We start from the raw sequence: 21531 nt of genomic DNA on the forward strand, positions 1-21531 counted from the left end.
GAGTCCCCTATATGCTGGGGACAGGGGATCATGGCCACAGCAAGAAACATAGTCAGCAGTAACAAGCCAGTCAGAAGCCAAAGCAAGTCTATGCTAAAGCTCTGTATGCTATACCTTTTTATTTTTTTTTTGTGCATTTTTAGCTTTTCAGGAGAAAGAGAGGGAGAAAAAAAGCAACATTTTTAATCCCAATATAGGAATATGTTCATGTAAACAATCATTCAGCCTGCTCTGAGGATGTGATGAACAGCTCAAAGGACCTTAGGAATCTGCTGGTCTCTCACACCTGGACCTGCCAAGTTAGTGAAAACACAGTGTGACTTTGGTCTGTAAGAATAAAAGACAAACACTAGAATGCATGCTTCTTTTCAGGTACACCAGTGTACACCTACAGCAGGTAAAATGTAGCAATAATGATAAAATAAATCAGCTGTGTTATTAGAAATGTTAATTGTCCTGGCCAGCCTTCTGTCCTTAGAGGCCTGCAACTTCACATGCCTGTAAGGTGAGGAGTCTGGTCCACACAGCCCAAGTGTATAATTCCCCATCCTTCAAGATGCCAAGCCAAACTCATAATATTTCTTATTTTTCTTTTTGGTTAACAAAACTAAAACCTGTAAAGGGAAGAGCATGTGAGAGCAACTCTGTATTCTAGGACAGAAAATGCACTCATTTGCACAGAGTTAATAACGTCCTAAAATGGCCATTCACCCTCAAAAGGCATTAGCATGTAATAGCAGCTGCTCATCCTCTGAGTGCAGACAAACGTTGGAAAGAGGTGCTGAGAGGCTTTGTCCTAGAATTACATGTCAGTGGTTTAAACATGATGTGTGGAAATTATTTTAATTGCCCGTATCAGTCCGGGACTGAAACGGTCTTATATTGGTAGAGTGGTACAAATGTCCTTCTCTGGTCAGGGTGTTGTTTGAGAAGAACATGTACACACCTGAAGGTCTAGAAAGCCTCACCACAAAGTAAAATTTTAAAAAATCACCCCAATAAAATAGCTTTGAAAAAATATTAGCTAATAATGATAGTTTTTGACACTGCAAGTCTTACATAAAAAGATCCAATTTCTTGCAAGTATGAGCACTGAAAGAGCAAGAACTGCTATTTTTGAGATAAATATTACAGTTCAAATGTCACAGACTATATTAAAGACATTCACAATTGGCTCTGAGATTTAGAAAGAAAAAAAATAAGACTTACACAGTTGTAGGAAGGTTGGTGATGATCACAGTGCTAATGACCATGAGAGAAATACAAGATTTTTTTTTTTTAAGCATCATTATCTAGTGGCCTTGAGTGCTAATCAAAACAAGGAATATAATGCCTGCTTTAATGGGGTTTGTCTCAGTAATGCTCCTAAATGGAATAAACTACATTAAACCGAGACAAACTACAAAGAGAGATAAATGGCAAAACAATACACTGGAAACCTAAAGATTCTTTTAATCTACTATTAACTGAGTTACCATCCATGGCATTCACAGTTAACTGTGGTTTTGTAATCCATTTGCTTAACTGTACAACTAAAATAGAAATGTTGCTGTCCTTCTGTTTAAAATAACAGACTAAATAAGGCCCAAATGAACCCCCCAAATGGCTGGTCTGGCAAAGACTGTACTAGAAAAGTCTGCATATCTATTTTCTTATTTAAAATTAACAAAGCAGCTCCTCTGGAGTTTTTACTCAAAGTAGAGGGAATCTGACCCCACTGAGATAGTCCTGCACATTAGCTGAGCCTCTGTGCACCACAAGGATGCCCCAGGCAGACAAAGGACCCCACACACTCCCTCACCGACCACTGCCATTCCCCATAGCTCCAGTGCTGCAGGGACATACACTGAGGCTTCAGATCATCCTCTTGATGTTTACAGGAAGGGGCACTGAATGCCAGGACGATGAATTTATTGCCATCCTCCTCCTCCTCCTTGTTCCTTTGGTCTTGCTCATCTCTCCTCTGCATATGCTGGCCCAATGCACAGACATGCTGAATTTCTTCAGCTTGATACCTCAGAGGATCAGTTACATTTGAATTCGTCAAAAGCAAGTAAACAGGTTTTCTAATGTATTTATTTTGCTGTATCTCTCGCCCTGTGATGGGAGGATCCAAAGCAGCTGAGGGGCAATGCAGACTATAGCATTTTGGGCAGATACTGCAGGAAGAGGTGACAATTTACTGATAAAATGACAGCCAAGGTATAGATGTAGTGACACTTTTATGCTCATTTAGATACAAGAATGAAATATTTCCAGGGGTCCAGTCCTGGAAGGATGGATTAGCTCTTTGCTCATGGTGTACACAAAATGTAGGATCATGCATCTTATCTTGAAGAAATTTTCAATAAAGGTCTTTACAAACTGAAGCTGTAGTTTAGGGAACATAAAATTCATTCTGTAATTAATGAGTTCCCCCCAGAATTACAGAGAAAAAATTCCTATGGTTTTATTGCTTTTGTAAAATGGTTGTTCTCCTGCTCTCAAGGGACTGCAAAAGGTCAGTGGTGTTGAATACACATGATTTATAAAGTACTCTGGGATGAGAGGTGCTGTGTAAATATAAAATATTATTAGAGCATACTCTCCTTAATGCACATACACTGAAATGGAATTGGCTGTGCCACAAGAGCAAAACTAAGAAACCAAGACAGTCTGATGACAGCAGGTTGTCTAAGGCTACTGACAGTCCACAACAGCACAACCATAAATTCATCTCACAGACAGATTTATCTAACACTGAAAGTTATTGCTGTTCATCTGGAATCAGTTATATAGATATGAATGTGAAGACTGTTACACAGAAAATGACTAATCAGGCAGAGATCATGATGAAAAAGTGGCTTCTGAAGCAGCTGCAGGCACAGGAGCGGCTCAGGTAGCCCATCTACCTTCTGCAGAAACACTGCCTTACATAAGTCTGTTCTCAAGTATATGCCAGAGGTGCTTGGGATTCCATGGTCCTCTGCTTTGTAAAGCCACACTCAGATGGCACTTTCAGCCTCAAAATATGCATCCTATTTACCCCTGGCTTTGATGGACGCTTCCAAGTTCCCCTTGCAGATTTGAACCTTGAGATTTGTTGACTTACAGATATATCCAAAGAGTCTTTCTAGAAAGCAGTCTCTCAGAGAAGTGATCTAGAATGAGCCAAACTGGACTAGCAGTCCCATTCCCCTCTCAGGGAAGCATAAATTATGCTTTCACCCCACTTTTTGGGATTGATTCCAATTTCTTTAGTTTTTCTGTTCACAATAGTCTATAACACTGCAATAAATAATCGCTTTGAAGTAGATTTCAAAATATTTTAACACGTGGGGCAGTGACATGCTTACTCCACTTTACCATAAAATGGAAGAACTCCCATTCCTCCTCCCAAAGACAGAGATTGCAGATCATATTATGAATTCTTTTCAAAACCTAGGCCAAAAGATATCACCAGCACAGTCTGTTCCCCTTCACATGATTATTTCCATTCTCACAGATTCCTTTATCTAATTCCCTTCCACCCTGACGTTTACACTCTCCTTTCAAAAATTTTTCAACTGCACTTCCCTTCTTAAATTTCCTATCTCTCATCAGCTTTCAAATAATGTGACTTTATTTTAGAAAAATGATACTATGAATTTCAGAGTAATCTGTTCCTACCTTTTTCCCTGCGCTAAAACACAGGATCTAATTTTAGATCCTTAAAAAAAAAAAAAAGGCCACAATACAGCACTTTAGCAAAAGTATATAAAGTATATGAGCTTCCTGCTCATAAAGCAAAAAAATTAAGTTCTCACTTTTGACTGTATTCATGCTTTCCCATGAAAACTGATACATCTGTCTGGGAGGTAAAGCAGATTCGGATTATCTGTATTTGAGAGAACAGTTACACGAAATTATTGCATAAAATGATTAGATTTTCTAGCAAAAGAAGTTTGATCCTGTGATAATGTCAAAGTTATTCTCATCTATGCAAAATACTTCTCATCCGCACAAGAAAGGCTCTTAATTTCCTCTGTACTGAAAAAAATGCCACTGTATTTTCTCATTCCTGATGACATAAGTATTTGGTTTCCTCTACTTTCTTTAGATAATTTTTACTCTTATTAGATTTGGCTATAGTTAAATTGCTGTAGTAATGGCAGACAATGACATTCTTAAGGCTACACTCTCTGTGATTAATCTGTGCTCCAACTGAAAGCATTTATCATCTGGGGGCTACCCTTCCCATTTGTCTTTTCCCTATGTTTTCAGTTCTCCTTTCCTATCAAGGAGAACAACAAAAATCATTATGGGTTTTTAACTTAGGGAATGACACTTTTAGCTCTGAGGCCAATGTGTAAAATGTAAATTTCCAGCTGTTAGAACAAAGAAATAGCAAATGTAAGGCAGATGCTAATATATTACCCATTGTTGGTAATACAAGCAGAAATCAACTTTAAAAAAGTCCCCCAGCTATTGCAGTAATGAAAGCTTACCCGCTTGGGCATTTACATATACCTGTGCCTGCAGGAATATGATCTAACTAGTTTCTCACAATCCATGGAGTCCAGACAAATCCTCTGCGTCGTTTCTTCCTCTTTTGATATTAATAATCCATGGGCTAGAACATATAGCAAATGAAATTATCTCCAGATGCTTCTTCTGCTTAGCAATCTGATGAATGGTCAAAGACCACTTACTGTATGATGAAGTCAAGTGGAATCTGGAGGATTCTGGATCCTATGTTATTGCACTGTTTTTCAGGACCATATTCAGCACCAAAAGTTAAACTGCATGTCTGGTTTCTAATCAAATACCACTTGGACATAAGTTTTCAAGCACTTCTGAAGCCAGCATAGGCAGAGCTTATGAGCTGTGAGCTCCCTAAGAACTCTGCTTTTCTTTGAATCCACCAACTGAAAAACCCACAGCATGTCTGTGAATAAGGTGCTTCTTGCTCTGTCTAGTATCTTTGTTGCCTCTACCATCTTCTAACCCTTGGAAACTTCTGAATTAACTCTCCTGGCATGGTGAACACAGAATCACAGAATCAATTAGGTTGGAAAGGACCACTGAGATCATTGAGTCCAACTGAACACCACCATGTCGACTAGACCATGGCACTAAGTGCCAAGTCCAGTCTTTCCTTAAACACCTCCAGGGGTGGTGACTCCATCACCTCCCTGGGCAGTCCAGTCCAATGTCTGTGAAGAAATTCTTCCTCATGTCAAACTAATTTACTAAGGGTAGTCTTGATCCCCTCATCCAGATCATCAATAAAGTGTCATAGTCAGTGGCATGGAGTAGCATGGATAGCTGGAGCATACTTACTGCTTAGGTTCCCCTCCATAGAATCTTCAGCCTTTGTCTAGCTCTTACCATATCACATCTCTCATCATCCTATCTCTCTCATCTCACATCATCCCTCCCATGGACCTCGGATCCTCATGAATCCTGTAAAGTCCTTCCTTTTAACATTAATCTAGCAACGACTTCTGAATGCCTTGTGTCAGGCACATTTGTGTTTGTAATTCCTTTCACACTAGGCAATTCATTAAGGGCTCTGTTTTGATTACCAAAATGTGTGAACACAATTTTGTATCTCATCTATACAGGGTCACTCTTATGTCAGCTTGTTTCTGACTGTGACAGTCTTTTCCCATCCTAAAGGCAAAGCAGTGTTTACATTTGGTTAGTTAAAATATTTACATTGCACATTCAAATGATGCATTTTCCCAATGACAGGGCTCTCTCTGGTATTTCCTCCTGTACCTACTATGCAGCGGAAAGAGATGATTAAGATGAATATTCTGGGTGTTTCTAAACAAGCAGATTAAGGAAATATGCAGCACAGCTATACTATACTAACACTGTTGGACTCTGTAATATCCATGCAGGCTGTGTGATGTGCCCAGCACTGGCGTGAAAGCCTGTCTTTTAGGACTCCAAATAAGAAGAGTTCCACGTTTTCCAGTCATCATATTTCAAATAGATTCTTTATTTATTGACAATTTATTTGCTCACTCAGTGCCTGAGGTATAGTAAAACAGGACAGACATAGGCCCTGGGAGAGGAGGTAAGAATGGTGCTGTCTGCTGATCATCAGTCTGCCTGCAGATGAAAGCCTCGAGCACACCGTGTCTGCAGGGAAGCAAAGATGATGGGAGCTGCTGCCCAGATGGAGAAGAGAGAAGGGGAGAAGGAAAGGTGACACTAAAGTTGGCAGCGGAGGGCTACAAAATGACAGTGTTTGTGGGAATCAGAAAACCCACTGGACACTCTGATCTTAATGTAACACTACAAAGTTGAATAAAACACTGTGAGCGATGCTGCACGAAGAGGTACACCAGATACACAGCACGAGCCTCTCCCCAAAGAGACCGTTTGAGGCTTGCAGGAGAGAAAGAGTATGCATACAAAACTTCACACAACAGTGAAATTCGACATAATTTAAGACATATCATCATCTACATGGTAAACAGTTAATTTTGCTCATGTATGCATTACTACCAAACAACAAAGCGCAACCATATGCAAGTCTTCCTGAGAAGAAATCAGATGCAGAGTGAAGCAACTTCTCACACAGAAACTCTGTAGCAGTGCAAAATTAAGAACTTAAAAACCCCGGCTCTCAGTGGCTGTATTCCTTACCTTATAACATCATCCACGCAGGTCTTCATATAGGCTCTCCCATTGAGGAAGCAAAAGCTTCTGGGCTGAAAAAAACGAAGAAGCTCTGGTTAAGACATTACCACGAAAACCCTGCCTGTGCTGACATCCATCACAAACTCTGCTGCATCTCTTTGTTTACAGAAACATATACAATAGACCAAAGTTAACTCTGGAAGCAAAAGCTATTTATTTTAAATTGAACCTGCCCACTTAGTGTCATATACTCTGGAGGAAATGGGTTATAAAAGTTGCTGTATAAATGAGGCACGCAGCATCCAGCAAGTGAACTTTGTGCAAGATTATGTTATGTGTGGGAGATGTATTTACTCCGCTTTTTTAAACTAACAGCAAATGAAACTTCGTTTGCCAGTTAAAACACAAAAATAAAATGAAAGTAACAGGCTCTACATCAGTATAAGGCAGTGTATTCACAATAATAAATAACCAATTTTGATTTAGCCTAAAACACATTTATCCACATATATTTTTATTTCCTGATATGAGTGCCTCTAGTAAAGCATCCACTGAAAAAATTTTGGGAATTGCAATCCTTTTAATTATTCTGGCTTCATTTTTTTGCTTGTGCAGACAAGCAATTTGGGATTTCCACACTTGCTTGTCCCTGACAAGCACAAGAAAATCAATGAAAGACACAGAGTCGAATACAGGGTCTCACTTCTCTCTCTCATGGAGGTAATGACCATAAATATCTCTCCTTTGATAGGTTAAAAAACTCTTAGGCAAGTCTATACATGCTTATTATTACTTTAAAATGTCCTTCTTTACTGTAGCAGCTGTTGTCTAGAACCTGTCTCCTTGATGCAAAGGGCATTGTTAAAATGTTAAAATGGCAGGATGCAGAATCCAGCATCATCCAGGCCTGCTGCCCAACCAAGGGGGGTGAGGAGCGAGGATTTGGCTCCCCAGTGCTGGAGCCCCCATTTACCCTCTCCCTCAGCAAGGAGGGGTGTGTGGGAAAAGCCACAAAGAGAGTGAACAGGCTCATTACCTGCCTGCCTGGTGCCTGACACAGCCCCACTGCCAAGCAGCATGGAGGGTGCATAGGGATTAGTGGGGCAGACACTCCTGCAGAAAGGGGATGCCACAAATCCCCAGGCCAAGGGCCAGGATAAACCTAGATACTGCATTTTGAGCCAGCAGATAGCAGCCACCCTTGGGGATACACAGCTTGCAACTCCCAGCCTTTGGCTGGCCAGCTCACAAAGCCCCGCCGTTTTTGGCAGAGGGACATCCAGCATGATGGGCAGCGGCTGCCGCTGTCACTAGCAGGATGTTTTGTGGAGTTTTTCCTACAAGGCAATGTGTTTATTCTTTGAAACAGTTGCTCCCTAAAGATTAAAACTGAACAGGAGCACAAAAGCGGTGTGTGTCCTCTGGGGCTGCTACGTGCCATTGGGCAAACAGGAGGTACAAGCTATGTTCTCCCAAATTACATGCAACAAACGGTGCTGCACTGACAGAACAGCATTCTTCAGTACACAAATTAATACTCTCTTCTTTTTAACCCCTCCTTAGAAAAAAAAGATCAACAAAAAGATCCCCCAATATCTTTCAAACACTATGAAATTAAGAGCTCCAGATCTGGAGCTGTGTCGGGGAATCTCCACCTCAGCTGAGCCCATTCACCCCAAAAGCATGTCAACCTGGGCACACAAATGAACAACAGCCACTAGGCTTGCACTTTTAAGACTAAGTTCGTTATCATCCCCAAATAGCAGTAGACACTCTCAAAAAACAGACTTAACAATTACAACGGACAGACAGCAGTAAGAGAAGCAAAGAGACCAGGAGAAACACTCAGACAAAATATACGTTTACTTTAAAATTAAAATAATAACAGTAATTTAAAACTACTAAAAATAGGATTGAAGTAGTGAGAACACAGGAGAAATACCTGCACAACAATGTAAAATCTGTTTGGCACGGTCTGTGTAATGATAGTTATTGCAAAGTGGCCAAAAAACCTAATGCAACAATGGTTTTTCTTTCTGCTGAGCTGTGTAGAGCAAACGTTAAATTTTTACCACTGTATAGGATGCTCGGTACCCCAGGGAGTGCCTTGAGAGGTGAGGAGTTGTCTCTGGTAATAGGAAGAAGTATTTATGCTGCCTCATAGCTATATGTGGATGTATTTCTATTAGCAAAATTAATTTAATATTGCATATACATAGTAACTTCTGGCTTAAAAAGTAAGAAAGATGGAGAAGGAGACTAAATGGCCTTTTCGGCCTCTGATGGGAACACATACAGATTTTCTCATTACTGGAAATGCAAACTAAGCCCACATAAAGGGAAACAGACAAACTTTAACAACCCTCAGCTGCAGCACAATGCCATCATGAAGCTTTATTCTCCTAAGAAGTACAGCAGACTTCACAACTTTCCTCTCTATGGTATCACCCTTATTTTAATTAATAACCGAATAGCAGCAATCGCTACCACGCTCCTCTAAAGATAAAAACATTACCTCTGATTAACAAGGACTCCTCATCCTAGTTCGCACTGCGCAGAAGACACCAGGAGAAGCTATCAGTGGTCCTCTGGAACTCCCTGCGGTCGCTAAGGCAGCTCGCAAGAGTTTCTCGACCCCTGTCCCCGACCGCTCACCGATTCCGTATGCGCGGCGCAGATCCACCTTCTCCGGCTGCCAAGCCGGGCACAGCTTGCGAACAATGCCGCCTCTGTCAGCCCGCCGAATGAGCAGTGCCACAAAGACACGCTCATCCACAGACCCCGCGCTTTTTTTTTCCCCTTCTTTTTCTTCTTGGAGTACAGGGCGATGAGAACGGATGGGAGAAAAATGCTTATGTATTTGTGATTAGCCAAGGCTTCATTCTCTTGAGGAGTGAGACGGTGTCAGTGCACGACGGGCACCCCGGCGCCGAGAGGGGAGACGGAATCTGCACTGCCGAGAGGGCTCCCTGCCTCGCTTCGCACATTTTTGTTTCAAATCTGTAGGTGGCTGCATGAGCAAGCAGCCGAAATAGGGGAGGAGTTACATGAAATGCAATTTAGGACTTGGAAGCCTTGTCTGCCTTTTCGAGAGCAGGACGAAGAGGCGAGATCGCCGCCCGCTGACACAGCAGCGCGCCCTGCCCACCCCACCTGCCGCCACCTGCCTCACCGAACTGCCCGGGAAAGCGCCTCTCCCTGCCTGGCCGTGATGCCCGGGACAGAGCACAGAAGCAGCAGCTGCTCTCGACCTCGCGGTAACCACACTCGACAGCCTCTGAGCACGCTGGCTGTTCACTCCCGACCCACAGTATCACCAGTTTAATTTTCAAGGAGGCACGGTGCTTCATGAATTTAATGAGCAACTATAGGAGGAGACAATGAATGACATCCTCAGCAGATGTTTACAGCTGTCGTTAGGAAGAGGAGATGACAGCAGCATCTCAAATCTCAGTTTTCTGCAAAGCTTTCCTTGGAAATCAGTGAGGCAAAGCTGAAAGTTCTTTTAAAATCAGATGTCCATAGTTTTCTTGTTTTGAAAGGACTATCATGTGCATATATTTTGTGCAACTTCAGCTTTGTTTTCTTTCCTATCAGAAAATGAGAAGCAATCTGGTCTGGCTGAAGAGGAGACAGTGATGATCCCTGCTGAACCCTATTAGAGTATTACAGTTTAACTCATATATTCCCAAGCCAAGCTCCACGATAGATGAGCTGTTTCACATTCCTCCACATTAATTATAGTTCTGATCTTAAAAGATTGCAACTGAATGGAGCAGCAAGCAACAAGATGCTTTCTTCTTGAAGCAAATACCAAGAGACACACAGCCCTTGGGTGCAGCACAGCTATGAACTGATTCCAGGTCCCTGATGAACCATCACAGCCTTACAGTAATTTCCCATGCAATTAGTATTAATTGGTGACTTGCTGGCAATCCTCCAGGGGCCCTATCTCACCCTTTTAGCCAGTCCTACTGGATCAGGCTTGAGATGATCATCAGGGCCAGGCAGCCATCACTTCTCCCCCAGCTCTCAGGACTCTTTTTTGCCCCTAAAGTTTTGGGGACTTGGCAAGGGTTATCCTGAGTAATGAACAATCACAGATATGCCATTTCCAAATTAACACATATCAATTTGTACCGTAAGACAGCAAAGTAAGAGGGAGACTTCCAGAGGGAATTTATAAACGTTTTTTAAAATATTTTGTTTCAAAGCATTTCACTAAGGCCAAACTCCAACATAATTTTCAGGACAACTGAGCACTACTATCCAGTGTCTGGATAGTAACAGACCAGTAAAACTTTCCATCTTGTACTCAAAATTACACTGATAAAGGAGAGCTCTAAATGAGCAACCACCTCTTCTAATTTTATGCTTTAGTAACAGTTCTTAAGGATACCGTTTCCTTTTATCTATTAATAAGATCAAGTTATTTATCTTAAGCATCTTGTCAAATGGACTTAAGCAGGATCAGGATTGCTTTATATCAGCAGAGCCCCACCACTCAGTGGCAATAAACAAAATCAGATGTTCTTTGGCAGAACATTGTAAACATCTAAAACATATTCCAGGGTGGCTTCCGGGGTCAGTATCCCAGCTGATGGATCTCTTTTTGCAGAAGCGCATAAATAATCTCAAAACTCCATATACCACTATCCTTTAAAAACCACTGCTGAGGCAGTTATTTAGAGTCAAAAGGATGCCCTAAATGAGAACTGTGCGGGGGCCAGCCTACACACACCATTCAATAACTAGTAATGGTAAAATACATTAGGAAATGCTTGTTGCTAGAGGCACACAGCATTACTTCAACTAAAACTGGTCAAGTATAATCAAGAGCAATGTCCTACAGGCCAGCTTTGTTCCTCCTCCCTTTTCAGCTTCTCCTAAGTTTCCAGTCCACATGAATCAGTCGACCTCGGCATTACTCTTCTTGAATCACTCTCACCTTTTACTGTACAATGTTTGGAAACCACAACACAACATCATTAGGGTCTCTAATACACGGTGTATTTTGGCTTGGAGGTAGTTGAGAACATTAACTATGGTTATTTCTCAAGGAAATCTTGTGTTTGGAGGGGAGGAGAGTGCTACAGCCTGCCTGTGCCATCTCACTTCATCTCTAAAAATTTGTACTCCTAGATTTTACTTAAGGGCTCATGTTGTACTTAGCATACACAAACTCAAGTGTGAAAACTGAAATTCAGTACAGAGATTCTTTTACATATTTGTGGTTTATATGACATAGTTTAATGACTTTTTTTTTCTTGGAGATCCTTCTCTCTGATACTACTTGATTATAATTTTTTAAAAGGTGTTATTGTCTTTTTTCACACATCTGTGGCATATAAAGATCCAGCCATTATTCGTCAGTGCCAAATGAAAAATGGATACTTTCAGACTATTCTCACAATTATTTCAGAAGTACAGAAAATAACCTCACTTTCACTGGTGTAATTTCACAGTAATTCCATTAACTTCCAGTATCTTTGAAGGTACACCATGCATCTGAGATATCCCTCACCTCTGTCTCGCACATCTTTAGCTCTCAAAGAGTATAAAACCACAAGGATATTACTCAGGGCAGTTTAGGTGGCAGAAGAGTTCTGTCGGTCAGTGCAGGGATGGATTAAGGAACCACAGAATGAAAGTTTCAGGGAAGATCTTTTCTGTAAAATCACACAAGAGGAAGGAGCACAGCACACACGCTCTAGTGGGGACAGTAAGGTGCAGTATGTGTCTCCGGAAGTGTAGAAGAACTATTAGATTTCTCAGCATGATGCTATTCTGAAAAATCTGGTTTGCTTACAGGCTTTTAAAACATACATGTTCAGATTCCCACTTCACATTTATAACTAACAGAGAGAGATGAAACATTCAGTTTTAGAAAACACAAGACCAAGAGATTCTTTCTCCAATGAAATATGCTAAGACTTAGTCACTGCCACTCTAATACCCTGATAGTAAATTCACTCTTTACAAATACAAAGCAAACATCTTTAAGGAAATTATGAACATCTCTGGCCATACGGATAAGACTTACACTTGTAAATTACTTCTCTAAATAAGTGTTACATCAAATCTCCAACTAGTCACGGATAGATGCATTCAGCCTGCATCAGGTGATAATGAAGTCTGAACTCAGTTAAATTTCGATTAGCTGTTGATGAAAAACAATTTGATAACACTGCTTATTCTAAACCCCCCTTAATTACAGTTTTTCCAGTCAAACTTGTCACTGCTATTCCTTCTTGCATTAACTTTCTAAGAGCATTACTGCCAGTGACAGTTTTATTTGTAGCGCTACATGGCACTGGTACGTGCTCCTCATCAGGTCCTTCTATCTGCCTGAGCCCAGTGCTGGATTGTACCAGGTTCTCTCCATCTACAGGAGGCTAAACACAAAATAACAATCAAGCATCACCTTTTGCTGTGGCTGGGAGCTTGTCAGGTGTACTTCCCAGGTACCTGCACATGTCCTATGCATGCTGAAGACACACATGCTGGACTGTCTCCACTGCTAAGAGGGGCTATATGTCATTTTGAGCTCTTGATCTGAAGTATTTCACTTGGACACAGATCAGTTGGGTCTACGGTCTGTTCTCTGCTAAAAGCTCTTGAACTCTTGACTAACTTAGGCCATGTGGATTTTTCATTTAGCATACCTAGCATGTGTTCAAAGACCCCTCTTAGAGCAGTCAAGTCAAAGCCTTACAAAGATTTGAAGTGTACCAATACAATCTAAGTCAATATTCTGTACTACAGGAATGCAAATAATTTTCTTAAATATTTTTTTTTAATGAAAGGTGGTTTGCAACATTATAGTAACTATGATTCAGCAAAGTATTTAAGAATAACTGATATAATTTGGAAATTTATTTCTCACCTGTCTGATTAGCACTAATAATGGAACTGAAACTTTCTCCTCATCTGCTTCCAGTATTTATCAAGCATTTGAGCATGGCTCTTTAGTTTCCATTTGCAGTAACCAGAATTTTCAACTGTTTTTTCACCCAAGTATTTGATAGATTTGGGCTTGTTTCGTCCAGACAAGACCAAATGTATTCCATCCGTTACAGTCAAGATTAAATACTTGCATATGGTTTTCTAATGCTACTCATTAGGAGATGGATGGCTACAAATGTGCTTCCTTCGACTTTTTATTCTTCCTTGCAGCTTGCTCATTTTTATTAAGAATGAATAAAGAAATCAAATTACTAAGTTTTCATTTTCCACTCTTTCTAATTTTCAAATTTATCCCATGTATAAGGCCCAACTATTATATGACAAGAACTTTTTACACCATTTAGCAGGAGCAAAATCTTGAATGAACAGGGATTTCCTTTTTTGTTTAATCCTCTCCTGATTCCACTCACTTTTCCTATTTTCCACTCTTTAATTAAATTTCAGGTCAAAGATCATTCTGACTCAAAACATTCAAATGTTTTCATATTTGGTTAAAAAATTTCAAAAATCCATTATCCTATATTGTCATAGCTAACCATGAGAAACTCTTCTGAATTATTTGGATATATGGACGAGATCTGATTATCTAAATCAAATTGCTAAACTCCAATGCACAAGGGAATATTTTTATTTTTTTTTTAATCCCAACAAATCTGATTAAAGTATGCTTAAAATAATTGGCCAGACTATACAATACTAGTGGGCAGAGGTTCTGGAAATGAAGTGACACCATGCTAATTGGCAAAACAGCCAACAGAAGATACAAATCTATTTACAATTTGAGGATTTAAGTTTGAGATTATAAATATAAGAGACAAAGAATGACATGCTCCTGTCATTTGTTGACAAGCTGCAATAGAGAGAAGCAGTGTCACTACTTCATCACCATACACAACTGCTCTGCATCCTGCTTCCAACAGCTGACTTGCATTTCCAAGTCCTGATCCTGTCAGACATGTTTGAATTATTCTGGCTTTGCCAGATGAGTGGTGGCATCCTACTCAGCAAAAGCATAACAGACAAAACTGTTTGTGTTCAGGAAATTGCATTATATGAAAAGTAATTATTAGGATGTAGATTTCTCTGTACAAGCATCTGCACAAACTATAAAAATCCTCTTACCACAGCCACTGCTCTGTATAAACTGTGGAAGCTCATTTAAGTATTGAATCAGTGCTAAAGGTGTAGCATTTGTTTATTCATAAAACAAGGAATATTAAAAAAAAAGAAAAAGAAACCACTCTTAGAAACTTTTGTTTAACCACAGTGATTGAGATGGTCTTTAATACTCAAAGTTTAGTTTCAGGAAAAACAGTTCTTGCTCTCTTTGATTATCACTGTATCTTTCACAATGAAAACCTGTTTATAAAGCAGGAAAGACAAGACGAACAACTTCAATTCCCTTGAAAACATAAAGTTCGTTAATTATGTCAAACATTTCTTAATGCAACCAAGGTTGTTTGTGTGGTCCTCCTAAGATCCCACAAGAAAGAGCAGGGAACTGGTTGCCTCTGCATCTACTTCACTTGGCACTGGACTGAAATCTAGCAACATTGCCCAAAGTTGTTACTGGTATAAAAGAAAACATATGTTACTGGTATAAAAGAAAACAGAAACAGCCAAAAGAAGCTGCTGGCCCCCAAATTCATACAGCTCCTGAAGAAGGTGAACAAGAGTAAGAGACAGGGTTTCCACCTTCTTTCTGCCACTGTTGTGGGATTTTATGCTTTCTGCCTGGACTCCACACTACCCGTGAGAGATCAGACCTGGTTTTTTATCTAATATTATACTGTCCTTTGATACTTTGTTCTCCCTTGGACATACTTGCCACGGATAGATTGGCACATACCTGAAAGTCTCACTCAAGTTTGGTTCACAAGGCCAGACTGAAAGAATTTAGAGAGTAATTAAAAAGGAACTAAAAAGAGCAAATCTTTCAAGTCTCTGATAAAGCCATGGTTGCGCAAGGGTGCTGAGAAACTGGACTCTGCCCTGACTTCAAACAAACACTTTCAACAAACACTTCTGGGGGTGAAGTGGCCCAGCAGGCCAGAGGTGTCTGCCCAGCAGGGCTCTCCTAAATCTCTGAAAGTGTCTGCTCGTAAAGGCTCACACAAGTCTGTGACAGAAGTTGGTTTGTTTTTTTTAAAAATAACTAATAACAACATAATGAAAACTATCTTGAGCATCAAGAATCAATTACAGCTAGCAAGCAGAGGCTCAGCCTTTGGAATGCCTCTACTTTGGTATATGAAAGACAGTATCTGCACAGGAGACTTTACTCGGTAACATCAAGGCCCTACAGGACTGTGGCTCAACAAAGCAGGCGATGCCAAATCCGAGGTGGAGGAAGACCACCACCCACGAACCTTTCCCTACCACAATGCCTTCATTGCAGTGGATGAGTTTTGAAAGTACCTGCTGTTTGTGTGCCATCACTTACCACCTTCTTCCCATGCATGGGAAGTGGCAGGCAGAGTGGACTGATGGACAGAGAACCCGGACTATCACCACTCTGAGCACTGCCCCAACAAGGAGGACTTCCCAGAACATTTGTGTATCTCTCTTTGGAAAACAACCTTTTTAATCACTGTCAGCGAGAACACGATCTTTAGGGAATCCTGCAGTAACTTGTGGATGACAAGATTTTTTTTTTTAGTCTTTGAAAGCAACCTCTTTCATTTAAATAAGTAGCTGAGATGGCCAGAGTGTTAGAAGCCTATTCCCCACCTCCAGACTCCATGCTGGACAAAATGCAGTGGAGAAGACAGGAAGCAGTATTGCCTATGCCAACTCATTGAACTAGGAGAGATGCTAGCATAAAATCCTAAAACAGATCAGAAATAGGATTTGCTTAATCAAGCAAGCTTTGCCGTAAGATGTCACCGCAAACTGCAGAGGATTACATTAGCCTTTTAGAAAAAAACCCACACTTGACCAAATCCTGAAATTCTGCTTTGGAATTTGCATTAAATCCATGGGAATTCGTATGGGTTTCAGTATGTGTTTTCTCCCACACCAAAGCAGCCAGATGGACAGACAGGGATGTGAGAAGAACATTTTACGCTAGCCTGAGGGGAGACGAACAAGAAAAGAAGCCCCCATGTGCTTCCCCCTGTCCAAAGCATACACCCCACCCCTCCTACCAAGAGCCTGGCTTTCCCAGAGCTTTCTTCCCTTGACTGTGGAGAAAGCAGTGGCTGGGCAGCCAGCGGGCAGCAGTCCTTCCAGCACCTCTCCCACAGATGGGAAGTGTTCCTGGGGTGCTCTGTGCTGTGTCAGAGCAGGGAGAAAGCCTGGCATTCTCCACCTCCGTTGCCCTCCATCCAGCATGGCCCTTGACCTCCAGGGCTCACCCTGTTCTATAGCCATCAGTTATTGCACCACAGAAGGTGGCTTTGTATAAATAGCTTTTGTTCTACTAAAATACATCTAGCCTAGCTTGTTGCCTTCCTAACAGTTGTCAATGGATTACATTACAGTTTTTCTCCTTTTTCATGTACATTCCTCGCTCCACATTGGAGCAGCTGCAGCCAGCTGCGAGCTTCCCCACCAGGACCCTGACTGCTGCCTCTGAGACACCAGTGACAGGCCCATGACGATGAAGAGCATCTTAACTGCAGACAACATTGCTTGCTGCTGCTGTGGGAATCCAGGCAGCAAAGCGCCGCTCACATTACAGCCAGGGAAAAGGTAAGTGTGCCTTACACACTGCAAGCAGGACAAGCACTTCATTTGAAATCAGTGGGGCAGAGGAAACAAATTCATCATGCAATATGTTTAGGAAAGCCTCACCTTCTCTGAAGTGTTTCAGGAATAATGTTCAATAAATGGTAATTGTACCCTCCCCACCTTTCCTTTTACTATCTGAGGAAGGGAAAGACAAAATATTCATTCCCTTTTTCCATCACTTTTAAAATCTGATTTTTAGGGTGGCTTTCAGCATCCTCTCTGTATTAAGACACCAAAAATCCCAACTGGGCCAGTTAATGCAGGTCTCTTCATTTTTTTTACTTTCCTAATTTTATAGAACATAGAGGAAGTAAATTCAGATTCGGGTGGGTTATTTCATATGTGTAGCCCCTTCAAAACTAAGACACAGACATTAAGAATGTCAAATATCAGTCATACACAGATCTTCTCCAAGAAACCCTGTGAGCACAGAGATATAACTGGGCTGGCAGATACACTTTTAAAAATTACAGGCCTTGTACACACAGAGAAATCTCCTTGCCCCTCTTCATCAAGTAGCTTTTTTTGTTTGGTTGGTTGGTTTTTTTTAAGTTCAGTCTTTCAATTAATTCCAAATCCTGATAAAACAAAAGTTATTTTGCTTGGTCATAAGTTCATAAAACACAAGAGCAGCTTCATGTAAAAATGTGAATAAGTTTGGAAGTAATTTAGATATTTGCTTATTAAATAGGAGGCTGTTCTTTGCATGAATTTAATGTTGTCAAGTAAGCACAGGAGGCATCAAATGCTTTGGCTTTTATGTTGCTCCTTACTGATACAATGATAATTGCTAATAGCTCCTTTATAAAAAAAATATAAAACACTCACGGTGCTATTTGAGGTTTTTATAAAAATACTTAACAGAGGGGAAGGCATAAAAGGACAAGCACCTGAAGTCATGCCTCCAGGCAAAGTACATATTTACCACCCAGTATAATCTATATGCAAAATCACTGTTCACAGATACAAAGACAAGACCAGTTCATGGACTGCTCTTACCTGTGACCTGTTCTTCAGCCACCCCTTTGCTGCAGCTGCATCCCTGTCCTTTCCCTGCCAGCTGTTCCAACCCCTCTCCGACAGTGTTAGCAGTACCACTTACAGCATTGGATATTGCCTACTTGATTCATCACTGAATCAACACAACATAAATCCCCCAGCCACACTGAAGCGATGCTACATTAATGCTTCACCTATGCTGCAAGAGCATCTCTTAAAATGCCTAGAAAATCATTTAAGATGACCATGGCTTTGTTCTTGCTGCACGCTGGCCAGGAAGTGGTTAAAAGAAAAGGGGAAATCAAAGCAAATAATCTGAAAGACTGTATTCCCATCATGCTTGACACTTTCAATCCGATTTTTTTCATATAAAAATCTTTGTGCAATATTGCTCTGTTGAAATCATTAGAAACACTTTTGCTTTCTGCAGGTGGAAAAGACCAGAACCTGATCCAGCATGCAGGAGCACCACCACTCCACCCACCATGAGCCTGCGGTGCTGTGTCAGTCCTTTATTTCTCCAGACATACGCCTGCTTAGGAATAAGCTTTTACATTAATTGTTTTAACTACATTCTGTCCCATGCAAGTGGGCAGCCAAAAAAATTTAAACCCTGTTCTTGACATAGTCTTTTTCAATACAGACAGAAGTTAACAGGAATCATTCGTCTTTCACATTTGTGTTTTCAGCTTTATAATTTCCATTTGCTTAAGACCCTTGTCACATCTCATTCTTATTTTAGTGCTAGCCCTAAAAGAGTTACAGATATGATTATTTTGACTTGGCATCATCTTGCTATCCTCAATTTGCCTTAGCATAAAAAAGACAAAAGCTACAGCCCTACCCCTCCATATAATTTTATGTTCTCACTAATAGTGTCTGACAGGCAGATGAATGTGTGAAAACAAACCGCACACGTGCAACATGAAGGTTTCATATCACTGCAGAGACCTTATCTTCTCTGTTTTCCTGACTCTGCAGTAACCTGGAGACAATCCCAAATGGTGACAATGAGCTTTGCAAACAATTATTTTAAAAAAGCCTTGCGAGGAACTATTTGGTAATGTTAAACTTTTGCTCTCTTAAACACACAATTATCCACTGCAGGCAGATAATGTGAAGTAAAGTACCAGAAAACGACGTGGCTTAAGATTATACACAGTCAGTTGGGCTGTCTCTAAAGAAATATCACACAGACCCTTTACAGTTTGCAAAGCTGAGTTTCTAGAAGCCAAAAGAAGCAGCGTGGAGTAACTGAAGGCTCATGTCAAAGGACAGCAGCAGGCAGGACCCCACAGAATGAATCTGCATTGCAACCACACTAAAACTCTCATTGCATAAAAGGGCAGGAGTGATAAATGGGAATGAAAGGGAAGACTAATTCCCAGTGGCTTTTACAGCTAACAGCCATATCGTTGGGGCAGCAACACCAGCCAGGAAGTTTTGGTCCCGATGGCTAAGCTGGTCACCACTCCAAACTGGGACCTTGACTCTGTGACATCACAAGCAGGACACCCTGCAAACGCTACAGATGAGGAGGCTTCAGAGAACTGAATGTGGAAAATATATAAGCATGATCTTTGTTGTTTAGGATACTTGATTTTGGCCATTGGACCAACCCATCGTTTCTCCATTATCAGTCTGGAAACATCTCTTGCAGGCTCATATTCCATGGAGCACTGCAAGAGGGTCTGGCAGCTAGAGAGGGAAAAGATGGATCTTCAAGCCTCTGGAAAGATGAAGGCAACTCAGGATAAGCAGGTTAGATGTATCTGTGCTAAAATGACAAGCAGTGAGATGAATATACTTCGTGAATATTCTGGATGGCCACCTGAGATTCGCTAGGCTGGAGCTGTAGTTTTCCAGACATGGTTTAGAAAAAAGTGCCTTGAAACAAGATTTAATATCTTTCCATTGAAATAGAAGTTCAGAAACCTCAAGATAACCTTGCAGCAGTTCCCTTTCTCCAGTGAGATCCAGCTTCTGTCTGGTAAACACTCAGGAGCTCCACAAGGCCACAGCTTTCCTGTTGTCTTGTGGAGCCTGTATTGGGAATTTTCTAACAGAGCATGCCTATTTCAAATAACCTCATTCGTGGCTTTAACTTTCGAAAGGAGCAAAAATAAAAACAAAGAAATGATACTAGCGATGGTTGCAACCACTGTCAAGAAGAGGAATCTACAATATGAGCTGAAAAATTACAAATATAAGAGTTTAGGAGCGTAAAAAGAACTAGGTGAAATCAGCTAAATGTGTCTTGCAACAAAGCTATGAAGAGGGCAACAAATAGAACTGGCAAAAAATACAGGTACATTCAAAAAAATAAAATATTTAAATCATAAAGTTTAAATTAAAACTAATTAAGCAGCTACAGGTATTAAAAAAAATACACGTATAATGAAGCAAATAAAGCATTATGGACTTGACAAGAAACATAACTATGCTAAAATAAAGCCATATAAAATTTTGTGCAAGTTGAAAAAGACTCTTTGACCTTCTTTATTTTTTTTCATAGTAGAGATTGTGGGCAGCACACAATAAGAGTCCTGAAGCCCTGAAAAAATCTACCAGGGACATCCATGCTCTCCCTAGTGTCCCATAGCACAGCCACACCAAGTTCAACTCTCCATATGCCATTGAAATGTTTCTGAGCAAACCAAGCAGCTCCACATGGAGAGCTCCAGGATCCCTGAGGAGCTCACATGTCTCCACTGACATTGTGCTCCTCAGAAGCACCAGCAACCAAGGAACACATCCATTAATTTTGGCACTAAGGTCACCTAGGGACTTAACCATCCACACAGGCTTGCAGAAATTAATGTCCCTTGTGGACAGGCAATGGCACTGCCACTGTACTCTGGCACTGCCTCAGGAGCCAGGCCATGCTCCTCAGCAGGTGCTGGGGGCTGACTGCCCAGGACATACAGAGAAACTGAGACAAAAGTTCTCTCCTCATTCTGCCCTGTACAATGGTCTGGATCTTCACTGTTTGTGGCAAATCGTCACCTTTAAGTTTTTTATCCTGTCCACCCCAAGCACTGCTACCGTGAGTACTTCCAGGCTGAGGACACTGCTGCCACATCAATATTCACGAGGAGATCCCGAAGAAAGTTAATTTATTTTTCAAAATTATTACAGTTAATTGGAAACATCTGCTACAAATATCTGTATGCCAGAACCATCCCAAATCTCTAGGCAGTCTCTGCAGGAATACCCACT

This window comes from Pipra filicauda, unplaced genomic scaffold, assembly GCF_003945595.2.
Source record: "Pipra filicauda isolate LSUMZ 115617 unplaced genomic scaffold, ASM394559v2 scaffold52_size3558583_pilon, whole genome shotgun sequence".
Taxonomy (NCBI): Eukaryota; Metazoa; Chordata; class Aves; order Passeriformes; family Pipridae; genus Pipra; species Pipra filicauda.